We start from the raw sequence: 13424 nt of genomic DNA, 5'->3' as shown, positions 1-13424 counted from the left end.
ATTTTTAATTGTGAAGCAAATTCCTAAAAAAACTGTTTTTAGTGTGAATACAAATGACCGTTATAAAAGATAGAGGCTCTATCTGTGGCCCAATACATATATATTTTAAGATGGAAATTATGATAATATGATGAAAATGATATAAATTTTCTGGCAATATAAATTAGAAAAAAGCTATTATCAAATTAGGTAATTCTATTTTATATCTGGTTTTGATAAAAGTTAACTGATTTGCTCGAACAATGTCTTAATGGTGATAATGAAATATAGCAAAATCTGAGTAATAATGAATCCTAGTTAAAACTATGGAATTGATTCATCTTTATGGCATTCAACCTCATATTCTTTTACAAATATTGATCCCACAGAGATCTCACTAACATGTACAGGAATAATTAAAAGTCAAATATTAACCTAAAATGTTATTTTAAAATATATTTTACAGGATTTAAAGCTGAATAGAGCCTATTTAATTCTCGAAGCAAAAAAATTTCTCTGTGTTCATTTAACCTTTTGTAACTTTGTTTTACAGTGTAGAAAATGAAATCGTTCTTTTAGTTTATGCTAATTCATATGAAGGTGACATTAAACAAAATAGAAGTTAAGCAATATGTTATTAAAGTCAAATATTTAATTTATTTTTACTCGCATTTATTTTTATGTCACTGGCATTCTTTCTGATGAGCTAATGTAGGAAAATTATTGCCGTGGCTAAGTGAGTTAGATCATTGAAAAACCACCCTCTGAGAAGGTTTTCTTTAAGTGAGTTGGACGCTACAAAATGAAAAAAAAAAAAAATCTGGTAGGAAAAAGTGGGATCCTGAGTACTAAGTAATCTTTGATCATGTTTTCGTGCTCATATATGAATAGGATGTTTTAGCCATTTTTGAATTAAAACATAAAGTAGATTATTTAAAAATAAGATTTACAGAAATGAAACATATTTCAATATTTGGGTGCCCCTCTTTTATTTTGCAAATATTTTTCCTAGAATTTGGATACTTGTTTTTCAAAATGAGACATGTTTCAAAAGAAGTCATTGCACATTGATATTCAGAGACATTATGATTTTGGATGAGAATTTGCTATATCAGTCCTGCACTTATAATCTCATATATGCTTCTGGTTTACCATGGTGTAAAGCTTGGGTCACTTCCTGTCATAGATACATGGCTGGACTACTTCACCTACATCTTTATGCTTATTATACCCAAACCACTATCTCCAGTCCACCTCTAGGTTAAGTTTCTCTCTTAAGGGCCCGATTTATATATTCAAAAGTCCATCTACATAACTAACCGATTGCACCTCAAACACATCAGTCTCTCAACATATTTATATGGAACTAATTGTTTCCTCAAACCTGTTCCTTGTGGTCAGTGGCACCCTATCTATCCAACCTTTCTTACAAACTTTGAGTCATCCAAGATCTCCAGCTCATGTTAACCTCCCACACATGAATGGTGAAGTTTTATCAATGTGATTTTTTTAAGGGCCACACCTACAGTAATTTGATATCTAAAATAGCTCTTGGAGACCCTGCACAGCTCTATCTTCTTTTCGCTCTTCTAGTTATTGTCATTGATCACCCTCCTCTTTATTGTCTTCCCTTGCTTGATCAATGTATTTAGCTTTCACAGCTACAAAAACTTCCAGAGATTGTTCTAAAAAGTAAATCAGGTCAATTCATGACTATTCTTATATTTATTCATTTGTTATTCACCATCTTCAAATTTTGTGTGTGTGTGTGTGTGTCTTTTTGCTGTTTCTTGGGCCGCTCCCGTGGCATATAGAGGTTCCCAGGCTAGAGGTCCAATCGGAGCTATAGTCACCGGCCTACGCCAGAGCCACAGCAACGCGGGATCCAAGCCACGTCTGCAACCTACACCACAGCTCAGGCAATGCCAGATCCTTAACCCACTGAGCAAGGGCAGGGATCGAACCCTCAACCTCATGGTTCCTAGTCAGATTCGTTAACCACTGTGCCACAACGGGAACTCCAATCTTCAAAATTTAATCCAAAGTCATTAGCATGGCATTCAAAGCTCTTGTAATTTGGCACATGCCTAGTTGTCTTGGCCCTCCCCCACCTACCCTCTGTGTTACAAACATCACATTGTTTATGCCTCAGGTGTTTTTTTCTTGCCATCAATCCTGTCTAAGGTAGCTAGAACTCCTTTATCCATCTTGTCAGTCTGCCTGACTCTTCAAATCTCTCCCTCACACCCCCTCCTCAGGGAAGCCATACGTGAACATTTTGACCCAGATTAGGGTTAAAAGCCTGCCTTCCATGCTCTGAGATGTGTGCATCCCTCTGAGGAACAGACAATCTGACTTAGGGCCACAAGTCTGCACAGCCTAATACAGTGCCTAGTCCAGGGTATAGGCTCAATACTCGTTGATGAAATCCACAAACGAATGAACACTTGAACAGAAGAAAATAAATGAGAGACTACCTGCATGCTTTGTGGATTTGGGCTGTTAAATATTTCTAAATTGATAAGTCAGCTTAAATTTATATTTGGATTCTATATATTTTTAGATAGAAACATGAAATTGATTACTAAAAACTTAACACTCATTCCAGACTCAAATATGTCCAGAGGAAATGGAGTGGCATTACATACATTTTGCCTACTTCTTTCATAAAAGATAATTTGAAAGAATCATAATTTATCTACACAAAACTTTACCATGCTGGCTTTTCCGTTAATTGGACTGAGTAGGTAGGATGAGTAAAATACGAGGGATATAATGACGACTATGCTGTTAATGTCTCCATGTAATTAAAATCCTTAGGTTCTGGACTGCTATATGGAAAAGCTGAACGTGTGGTTTAGAGGATGAAAGGTAAGCATTCTCTTGCCATTGCCTAATCCATTTTGAGTTTCACCGCAGATTCATGAGTTGACTAGAGACCTAACCTTTATAACACTGACTCAAACATATGGAGAATTCATGAATCTCTCTGGTCTTTGGAAATCTTAAATTGGGAGGCATTCAAAGGTCACTACGGATGGAACTCAGTCAATGAGGTTTGCTGTAAAAAAAAGAGTAAGAAGTAACATGAGGACAATGAGGTGACAACTGGTCAACTGATTTCCCTTTGCTCAGTACATTACTCTCTAAATACAGAGGCTTATAAAATGTTAATTCTCTGAACTGTAAAGTATATTTTAATTTTTTTTTTTTTTTTTTAGGGATCCACCTAAAAAGCAAGTGACTTTTCCTTTCTAATAATAGTACAACATGGAAATACACCCACATGTGAGGCAAAGCAGAGAAGGAAGGTAATTAAAAGGGTCAATTAGACACAAAGCTTGTTTCTGCCTCAATAATCCAGGTAATTGAAACCAAAACAGGTTTAGGCATGTCATTGGCACAGTTTTCCTCTTGGTGTTGGTCGTAGAGACACATGATGTTTCCATAAGTCTGGAACCAGTTTTAGACTACAGCATATTTCTCTATGGTATGTTTTGAAATATGGAATGAATTATTAGAGTTTCAAATGATACATTCAAGCAATAAGTTAATTTAATAGCAATAAATTAATAGGAAAGCAAAGTTTTACATGACTCTGTCAGACAGAATTGACATATAAAACCCTTGCTATATATGCATACCTGTAATATTGTGTGTATATACACACATATGTATATACCTACAAAAATATATACATATATTTCTCCAGTTTTGACCTTCTCTCTTCCTCAATAGGCAGCTCGATTTAATGTCTAAAACTGGATTCCTTTTCATGTCTCTCCCTTTTTCAATGCTTATTTGTTCTCCCTTACCCCTTAGCTCGATTTCAGATATCATCATGCACAGAAACTCAAGTCATAAATACAGGAGTTGTCCAAGCGTTCATCCTTTTCCTTCACATTGTGTTCTACCCCTCCCTCTCCACTATCCCTTAAATAAGTGCGTCATTCCAGTGATTCTGTTTCTCAAGTGACTCCTGAATCTGTGTACCTGCCCCTCCCCTGTTCTTCATCCCTTCCTTCATTGACACATTTTGGACTTTTGTCTTTTCTCCTCAAGACTGGTGAAATGGAAAACAAACAAACAAACAAAGATGAGTGAAATGGCCTCCTCATTAGTACCACCACGTCTGCTCTGTCTCCCGTGCACTCCTAGACTGAGTGCTGACTATCAAGATCTGCTTCTTCCTCATCCTGTATACTTTTGTTCAATTTAGTTTAGTTTTTATCAGAACACTCATAGGCATCATCTCTAAGGGAAACCTAGGAACCTGGACAATCTCTTCTGCACCTGCCAATACCCCCAATGAATGTCTCAATCACTCCATTGAAGTCGTGTTGGCTTATCTGTCTGACTCCAAACACTAAAGTCATTTAGGTCAAGTCTTTATGTCTTATTCATCTCTTCATTTCCTGAATCCAGTGTCTGATCCATGACAGTTCTTAAATATGTTTTGAACTGAACTGAATTTCACTGTTCTTGAAGGCTGCTGGTAGAAGTTACACTTAGTACAATCATAATATCCTTCCTTTTAGGTTCTTTGGCCCCCATCGTTATATTTTTATGCTCACTCTCATCTTTCTCTCATCATTTCCCTCTTTTCTAACTACATCTCTTCTCTTTCCATTTAAATATTTGAAGAGCTTTGCATAAGCTTTGTCACCTAGAAGTGGTAACAGCAGCACTACTCTTGGTCAAAGGAGCTTATTAGTGTTTTGCCAGCAATGGGGATTCTAAGTCTGGTGGTCAAGGGAAGGAATGTTTTCCAAAAGGAAAGGGAGAACATGGGAATGTTCTATGAAGAGCAATACTACTGGAATCAACGTTTTAGGATGCTATACAATCAGATGTGGGAGAATTTGCTATTACCTGGTATTAGAATCATGAGGTTTTTACTGTCTTTTGACACCCGTTCAACACACACAAGCATATATACAAGTGCACACTTGCACACACATAATGCACGCACACACACACACACGTACTTACTCTTACACTTTTTAAATAGTTGAATCATCCATGTCTCTAATTTAGAAACTAAAAAGGGTTTACCCAATCATCAGGTACAAAGTCAAATCTCACCATGTTTTAGCTCACTTTTAACCCACTTTATTCTGATGGGAATAACCACAAGCTGTGGTAAATAATCCATTTTTAGTTTCTAATCCATTGTGGATCAATACTATGGAAATTATAAAGCAAATTTATTAATATATAAATGGAATAAAAAAGAAAAAAGCAGATAAGATATATCTGATATATTCCTTTAAAATTATTATTTAGCAGAAATAAAATCATTTTGTCAAAATGCTAAAAAAGTTTTCTGAATGCTTATCCCCAATTTTTCTACTTATGTCATCATCAACCAGAAACAGTGTATGAACTGGAAGCAGTCCACAGACCATGCTTTGAGAAGCATTGCTCTAAAGAAAAAGGTATTAACATGTACAATAGCCAGTGTATGCATGCTCACTAAATGAATTACAGAACAGATCTCAATATCACTACTAGAAGACACACAAGTTTGCTTTTTTTTTCATATTTTGGACATGCTTTACATTTTTCTCTTTAAAGTTTTGAAATTGTTGCTATTAGTATACAAGTGATTCAGAGTCAGGCTCCCAGCAGAGGTTTTCAATCACTAATTCATTGCTCAACTACAGTTTATAGAAATTCAGCTATATGCCACTGTCCTAGATGATAGGATCCAAATTTGTATAAAATATGGCCCCTGCATCAGACAAATCCAAATTAAAGGCTGTGCTACAAAATAACTGGAATGTAATCTTCAAATGTATCAAAGTCATGAATGCCAAGGAAACTGTGGAACTATTGTACACTCATGGAGACTAATACAATGAAATTGCCAAATGAAGCACATCATTTGGAAACAAATTCTTATACTCTAAAGGACAGTAGTTGGAATTTAGCTGGACAATTTTATTTGAAACTTGAATGGGATCTGAAGATTAGATAGTAGTAATGTATCAGTGTTAATTTTCTGATGTATTAGTCAGCTCTGACTGCCTTAACAAAATATCATAGACTGGGTGGCTCAAGCAACAGCAATTTATTTCTCAGATTTGGAAGCTGGCAAGTCCAAGATCAAGGGGCTAACCAATGCCATTTCTCATTGAGAATTTTCTTCCTTGCTTTTGCTCTCACATGGGAGTGAAAGAGAAAGGGAGAGAGAGGAAGGAAGCAAATTCTCTGGCATCTGTCTCTTCTTATAAGGGCACTGATCCCATTATGAGAGCCCCATGCTCATTACCTCATCTACACTTACTTCGCTCCCAAAGCCTCTACTCCAAATACCATTATACTGAGGGTTAGGGCTCCGACACATGAACGGGAGGGGTAATGGGGTATTAGGTTAGCAATTTACTTTCACATAGTTGAGTGGAAAAAGTTCTCCGTGCTGTATTTGCAAATTTTCTGTAAATTTATGATTGTTTTTAAAAAGCTGTAATGGTATTGTTTCTGGCCTTGAAATTCTCAATTCTGCTTGGGAAGAGAGACATGTGAGTAAATAATTGGGTGCCAGTAAATTCAGTGAAATATGTGATCATATAATAAAGGACTGAAATAAAAGAAGGAAGGGTGAATTTTTCCAGAAGGAGAGCATGAGAAATCTCAAAAGGAAAGTAAATATTAAAGGTCAAAATGTAAATGAACCAGGGTCCATTGGACCTATATTTATGCATTAATGTTTACGTGATGAGATTTTCATGTTTGATTTCTATTTTCCCTCTGGCTTTGACTTCCATTTGATCATTAACTTTAGTCGCTATTTTCTTTTCAAATTAATAAAAAATGAAAGATTTGCAGAAGGCTTGAATAAAAGAAAAGATGGTAATAAATTAGTAGCATAAGGTGAATTGTGAATCACATTAAAATGTGTTCAAAAAGTGGTATCTCTTAAGCACCATTCTTTTGTATATCATAACATATAACAACATCTTTTTAGCTTACTTGGTTCACTTTTGTTTTTCCTATTCTAGAATCCAAAGATAGATTGAAAAGGCTTATCTGGTAGGTCTCCATATTTGTTGCTAATGGCTATGACCCTCCCTAAAGTGTTACATGAATTCCCAATAGATATGAGAGAACAAGGATTAGAGTGTTCTTTAATTTCCCTGTATCTTATAGGGAGCTATGAGGCACTATTGATTGAACAAGTTATTTACAGAGTATCTGTGCAAAGATAGCAAACTGCCTAACTAAGGCATGCCATGATTCATGATTCCTTTACATGGTTTTCTTTTTTTCCCCTTTATTTCAGCAATTAAAATTTGAGCCCACATTCAAAAACCGTGAGATTTCACATAAAGATTTCAGTATTCAGTTCTCCTTACCTTTAGTATTTATGGCTACTGGAATATCCTGTTGGGCAGAAAATTTGACAAGAAAGAGTAGAAGCAGGCCTGTGAGTTGAGCTTGTGATCATCTGTTTCTCAGTCCACACCACTCTCTACTGTATGTTACACCCAGTTCTATTATATTCATGGGCCTTGAAAATACTTGCATTTGCAACTCTGGCTGAATAGATAACAGTGATGGGGAAAGCTTTGAGAACAAAGACAGCACAATAGTATGCCTTTGAAATATCAAGGTTCAAGCTCTGGTCAAGCAAAGGTCTGCAACAAGCTGAAAAATTTATTTAGAAGACTGACTAAGATCCTTTCCTCCTTCCTGATTTCCCCAGAACAATGTATGTGAAATTAGAGTTTGGGGATAGTGACTTCTGCAAGCCAGAAGAAGAGAAAAACTATTATGCACTAGGCACTACATTCAGTTTCATAAGAGACTTTTACACCCACAAATTCTTCATCTTTCTGTTAAAAAAAATAAATTGGTACATCTGCTCAGAGATTTCAAATTTATACTGCCATTGAATTCATACTAATATGAAATTCGAGATCCTTTCAGGCATAATTCAAACTATTAATAACTCTACTTGTGCTGATTGAGATAATGTCAAAGATTTATTTAAGTGGCAACTTGCATTATATAAAAGTACTAAAAACAATACTCCCTTTCTTCTAACAGAATTCATACAAAGAACTGCTTCTTTTTTATATATTACTTCTATTTTATAAATAATCATCCATATTTTAATCTACAGAGCCAATTTTGTTAGTGTCTTACCAAAAATAATAATGTCTTACAAGTGTACAATGGAATAAGGCTGACAAAGTGTTTTTATATTCATATCAGGTAATGTATAAGTTCAGTACCATATATATATATATATTCATAAATATAAGTATTTTTCTGAAATAATTAACCTATAGGTATGATTTTAAGTTTGAATACCAATAAGAATCATTAAAATTCAATTTAGATTACTTTCATTGTAATAAAAAATCATGTGTTTATATCCTTTGTATCCCATTTATCAAAAGAATTAATTACTACTTTACTCCAGAGATAATAGGGAGATAGAGGTACTTGATGAAATTTTGGTAAGATTAAATATTTCCACCTGATTTCTCCCCCTTTTCACACGTCAATCCAAGTTAACTGAATGACCATTTTTTCAGCACCTACTAGGTTCGAGGAGGAGTAACACACAGTAACAACCCTCTGAGGGTTAACAGCCTCACAAGGGAAAAAAGATAAATGCAAGATGAATTTTTATATGTGACATAATGTAAAGAGATATATTTTTCTCCAAAGTGGTATGAAGATATAAGACAACTGGTGAGAATGAAGATGAAGGGAAATATCTCTTTGAAAGCTAACGGGAGGGGGTGTCATTTGCTGTGACCCTTGGGAAAAAATCAGACTTCCAGTTTTATATACGTAAAACAGTTTCATGAACATCTGTATTATTAGCTTTTCTTTCCCCAACCATTAATATGCACCCACCTAATATGTTTTAGGCCTCTTTACTGTAACACTTTCTTTACTCCTTAATTTCCTAATTCAATGTACAAATGAGAATTTTTCTTTTGTATCCCTGCCAAAAATGTAATTAAGAAAGGCCTGCTTTCATTCTATTTTAAAGTTCTATTTTTAAAAAAAGTTTAGAGGGATTAATAAATAAATCATGGTCCATCAAAAAAGTTGTCTAATATGCAAAATTAAATAGATAACATATTGCCTTAGAAAAATGTTCATAATTACAATTTTAAAAAACAGAATCATGGATATGACATAAAAGCATTATGTGCACAGATTGATATTGATATTTATGCATATAAAAAAGGAATTAGGAAGAATAAACACCAAAATTTTAGAAGTAGTTAACTTTGAGGAAAATATCACTTTCTATTTAGTATTATTTTTTATTTAAAAAATTTTAAATAATTTAAACAGCAAAAGTATTTATATTGAAAAAAATACAAAGTAAACATCATCTATTTCCCCCACTCTAAGAACTAGAAAAATTATTGACACTTTTTAAGTCAGTAATTTTTTTTTTCTGGTTTTGTTTGTCTTTTTGAGGGCTGTACCCACAGAATATGGAGGTTCCCAGGCTAGGGGTCGAATTGGAGCTATAGCTGCCAGCCTATGCCAGTCACAGCAATGGCAGATCCAAGCCACATCTGACCTACACCACAGCTCAAGGCAACACCAGATCCTTAACCCACTGAGCAAAGCCAGGGATCAAACCTCATGGTTCCTAGTTGGATTCGTTTCCACTGTACCACGATGAGAACTCTGTAAGTCAGTAATTTAACTTAATAATTCTACAATAACTTTTTAAGAATGAAAAGTTTAACTCAAATTTTAGAAAATTTTAATATTATAAATTATATGAAAATATAAATTCAAATTTTTAAATTCCAGTGAGGAATGATAATTTTAGAAATCATGTTTCTAGTAAGACAGAATTCTAATTTTATTATGATTATGGCCAAAATAATTTTTCATCAATAATCAGCAATTATTTTCTGTCAATACACTATTTTCTGTCAATATACTAAAAACATCAGTGATAATCACCAAAGATAAAGGACAGCAAATATAACAAACTCGCAAATCTGTTATTATCATGTTTTTGATGCTTTACAAACTGCAAATTAAAATTTTTCTTTCAAAGTATAGTAGACAACATATAAAGATTAAATAGAATCATAAAATCTCAGCTGCTCATCAGAAAGTGATACAATAGCCCATCACAAAGGCAACTATAAAGTAGAAGCAGAATGTAGCAGCTAGAAAAAGAAAGGATTTCCAGACTTTCTACAATGGCGGTATATTTCAATTGGCCCCACCCCCATCACTTCCCCATATACACAAGACATTCTTTGCTATCTGAAGGGCCACTCCTCACTCAACCAGCTCATCAAAAATGAATACAGATGAGGAAACCTAGCATCCTAGAAGCACCATAATTGGCCAACCGCAAATCTCATGAGCAGTGAGCAGATCATTGTGTACAAACACACAACCAGCATAAGAGGTCCTCAGCTAAGGTTAAGATAAACGCAACTTGCCTTGCCTTTTTTGTGACTCCTAGCCCACTGGTTTTTGCGTTATTGTTGTTCTGTTTTTATCTAATGTCTCTAATCTGCACCATTCTCCTTCTGTTAGGCACTGAGTAGTTTGTCTTGAATCAGAAAAGAAGTGCTAGAATGTGGGAGTGGGAGGTTGACCTACATCTGAACAATTTGCATATGATTCACTACAATTAAACAATTTGGTTTGAAATAGCTACAATTAAGCTATTATCAGAGAAGTATTTACTAGACTAGAAATTCTAAATTTATCCTCACATACATCCTAGCCAAGAAAAGGGCCACATTTTCTAGCACTCTTATTAAGTAAAGCTAATACTGAAGTAAATTTTTCCAAATTAACACATTTTACTAAATCGCTGATAGCTAATTATACTTATTATTACTTGGGTTGTTTCTTTAAAAATTACAGTTTTAAAACAGCAAGAAAAATATGAAATTATAGTGTATCAGAAAATCTCAGTTTCTAACAATATTTGAATATATGAATATTCAATATATGTATATACTATGAAATTGTCTACTTGATGTATAGAAAGTATATATGCTAACGTTGGGGAACTACTGACTGAAACTGTCCACCTTGGCCAGGCACAACAATAGCCCCTCCATTGAGTTGTCTCATAACAGGAATCCCTGATAAGGAATACTGTGCTGCCCTGAAGACTAACCAGGGAAGGTCCAATAGGAGAGACAAGACAGCCAACCTCCCAGGATCCTTGGTGCTGGAATCCATCTTGGCTGAGAGGTGCATACGCCCCCAAGAAGGGCCCTGAGCCACACACCAAGCATGGGCTGGTCAAGATGACTGGCCAGAGACAACTCAGAAACTAACTCCATTCCCATAAAACCCGAGACTGTGAGCCACCTGGCAGAGCAGTTCTCCTGGATTCCCTTACCTGGCTGCTCTCCGCCCTGATACCCCTACTCGATAAAGTCTTTTGCTTTGTCAGCATGTGTGTCTCCTCTCACAGTTCATTTCCAAGTGTTGGACAAGAGCCCATTCTTGGGCCCTGGAAGGGGTCTCCCTTCCTGCAAGAGTCACGTCAAACTACCCTAGAATTATGAAGACGATAATACAAAAATGTAAAATAATGAATAAATTCTGTCCGCAGTAAAACATAAACTGTAAAAGACACAAGAAACTATAGTAGTAATAGTATGGAAGAAAAATCAAACTGATGATTAAACACTATGTGTTGGATGACTTCGAGTTTAGCAAGTAGGCAGACATAATGCATTTTTCAGTTTTTCAGAATAAGCAGCATCAATTCTATCTATATCTAACACGGGACGTAAATTATTCAAACATAGCTAAAACAAATACAACATATTTTATAACCAAAAAAAGGGGGCTTCTATTTCCTACCTTTAGAAGTATGTGAAAAGTTCTCTGGTTAATCTTCAAGGATATCCTAAAAAAAAAAAAATAAGAGGAAAATAGATGACTCAGAGAATTATAAAACAGCAGGGTTGAGTATTGGTGGTCTATTTGCTGGGGGTTAGTCTATCTAACGTGGCAAGGCATTGGTTGGTCCGTTCACGAACAGGACAACACCGAAGGGCACACAAGCATTAGAATAAAAATGCATGTGGCTTGAGCACATAGATGTACTGATTAAGACTCTTGTTCAAAACTATTAGCTAATTTAGCAATTTATTATTGACAAATGGTAAAAAATGAAAAGGAAAAAGTAAATTCATGCCACATTGCTAAAAATGAAGCACACCACTGCCTTAACAACAACAAAAGTAACAAACACACACTTTCAGATTTAATAACATCTTTTTATATCATTGAACTATAGGTACTAAAATTGTAGTCCATTTTGCGGATAAGATCACAAGATTTCAGCTTGGAATGAAATCGAGTCCTACATTCCAGGGTTTTAAGCTCTCTTTTACCTGGCATAGGGAATGGCTGTGAGGAAATTCTAGTGCCCTTCATTAGAAAAGAATTAACCTTAGAACTAGAAGGTAATTTAAAAATCAACTGGTCCAACATCCTCATGTTACAAAGCAAAATAAGGTCACATAGCTAGATCATGGCAGAACTAAGGGTAGAATATCCATCTCTCAGGCTCAAACTTATCCCACAGCATTAAGTTACTTAATTTTTATAATTCCTAAGATTGGAAGATTGGAAAGGAGTAGAGAGAGTGAACTCATGTATTCTTCTCTGGATAAGTTCCATCTTGTTGATGAAGCATCATACTCTCAATGGCATTAATGTTTATTGTATCTACCTCATTCAAATCTCCTTTCCATGGTGGAAGGAGAGTCCTAACTTGGTATCTGTAGGGGATTAGTTCTAGGACCTCCCTTCCCCCATGGATCCCCAAATACCTGATGTGCAAGTCCTTTACATAAAATGACATCGTATTTGCATATAACCTATGCACATCCTCCCATATACATTAATTTTTGTCTTCCTGTTTTATTGAAATATAATTGACATATAGCATTATATACGTTTAAGATTTACGGCATAATGATTTGATTTACATACATCATGAAATGATTTCCACAGTAAATTTAGTGATCATCTGTCATTTCATACAGATACAAAAATAAACAGAAAAAAATGTTTCTTTGTGATGAGAACTCAGGATTTACTCTCTTAACAACTTTCATGTAAAACAAATCGGTGTGAATTATCCTTATCATGCTGGACAGTATATGCCTAGTACTGATTTATCTTCTAACTGGAAGTTTGTATTTTTTGACTACCATCATCTAATTCTCCCTCCTGCCTTACCTCCCTCTGGTAATCACAAAACTGATCTCTTTTTCTATGAGTTTGTTTGTTTTTGAAGTATAATTGACCTCCAATGCTATGTTAGTTCCTGGTACACAATAAAGTGAATTGCTGTTTCTATATATTTCAAAATGATCACCATGGTAAGTCTAGTTACCATCTGTCACCAAAGATATTACATAATTACTGACTATATTCTCCACATTGTACATTTCATA

General features: G+C 35.0%; 1 long non-coding RNA gene across 2 annotated transcripts in view; it reads right to left on the bottom strand.

Moving 5' to 3' along the window:
* Positions 1–13424, bottom strand: part of LOC125135060 (uncharacterized) — a 294915-nt gene that overhangs the window by 137281 nt on the left and 144210 nt on the right. For both annotated transcript variants that reach the window (XR_007136895.1, XR_007136896.1), the window contains one exon: positions 11818–11863. This is a non-coding gene — a long non-coding RNA (uncharacterized LOC125135060). The remainder of the gene's footprint in view (positions 1–11817; positions 11864–13424) is intronic.

The sequence above is a fragment of the Phacochoerus africanus genome, chromosome 1 (genome assembly GCF_016906955.1).
Source record: "Phacochoerus africanus isolate WHEZ1 chromosome 1, ROS_Pafr_v1, whole genome shotgun sequence".
Lineage (NCBI taxonomy): Eukaryota > Metazoa > Chordata > Mammalia > Artiodactyla > Suidae > Phacochoerus > Phacochoerus africanus.
This window is presented reverse-complemented; position numbering and strand designations above follow the sequence as displayed.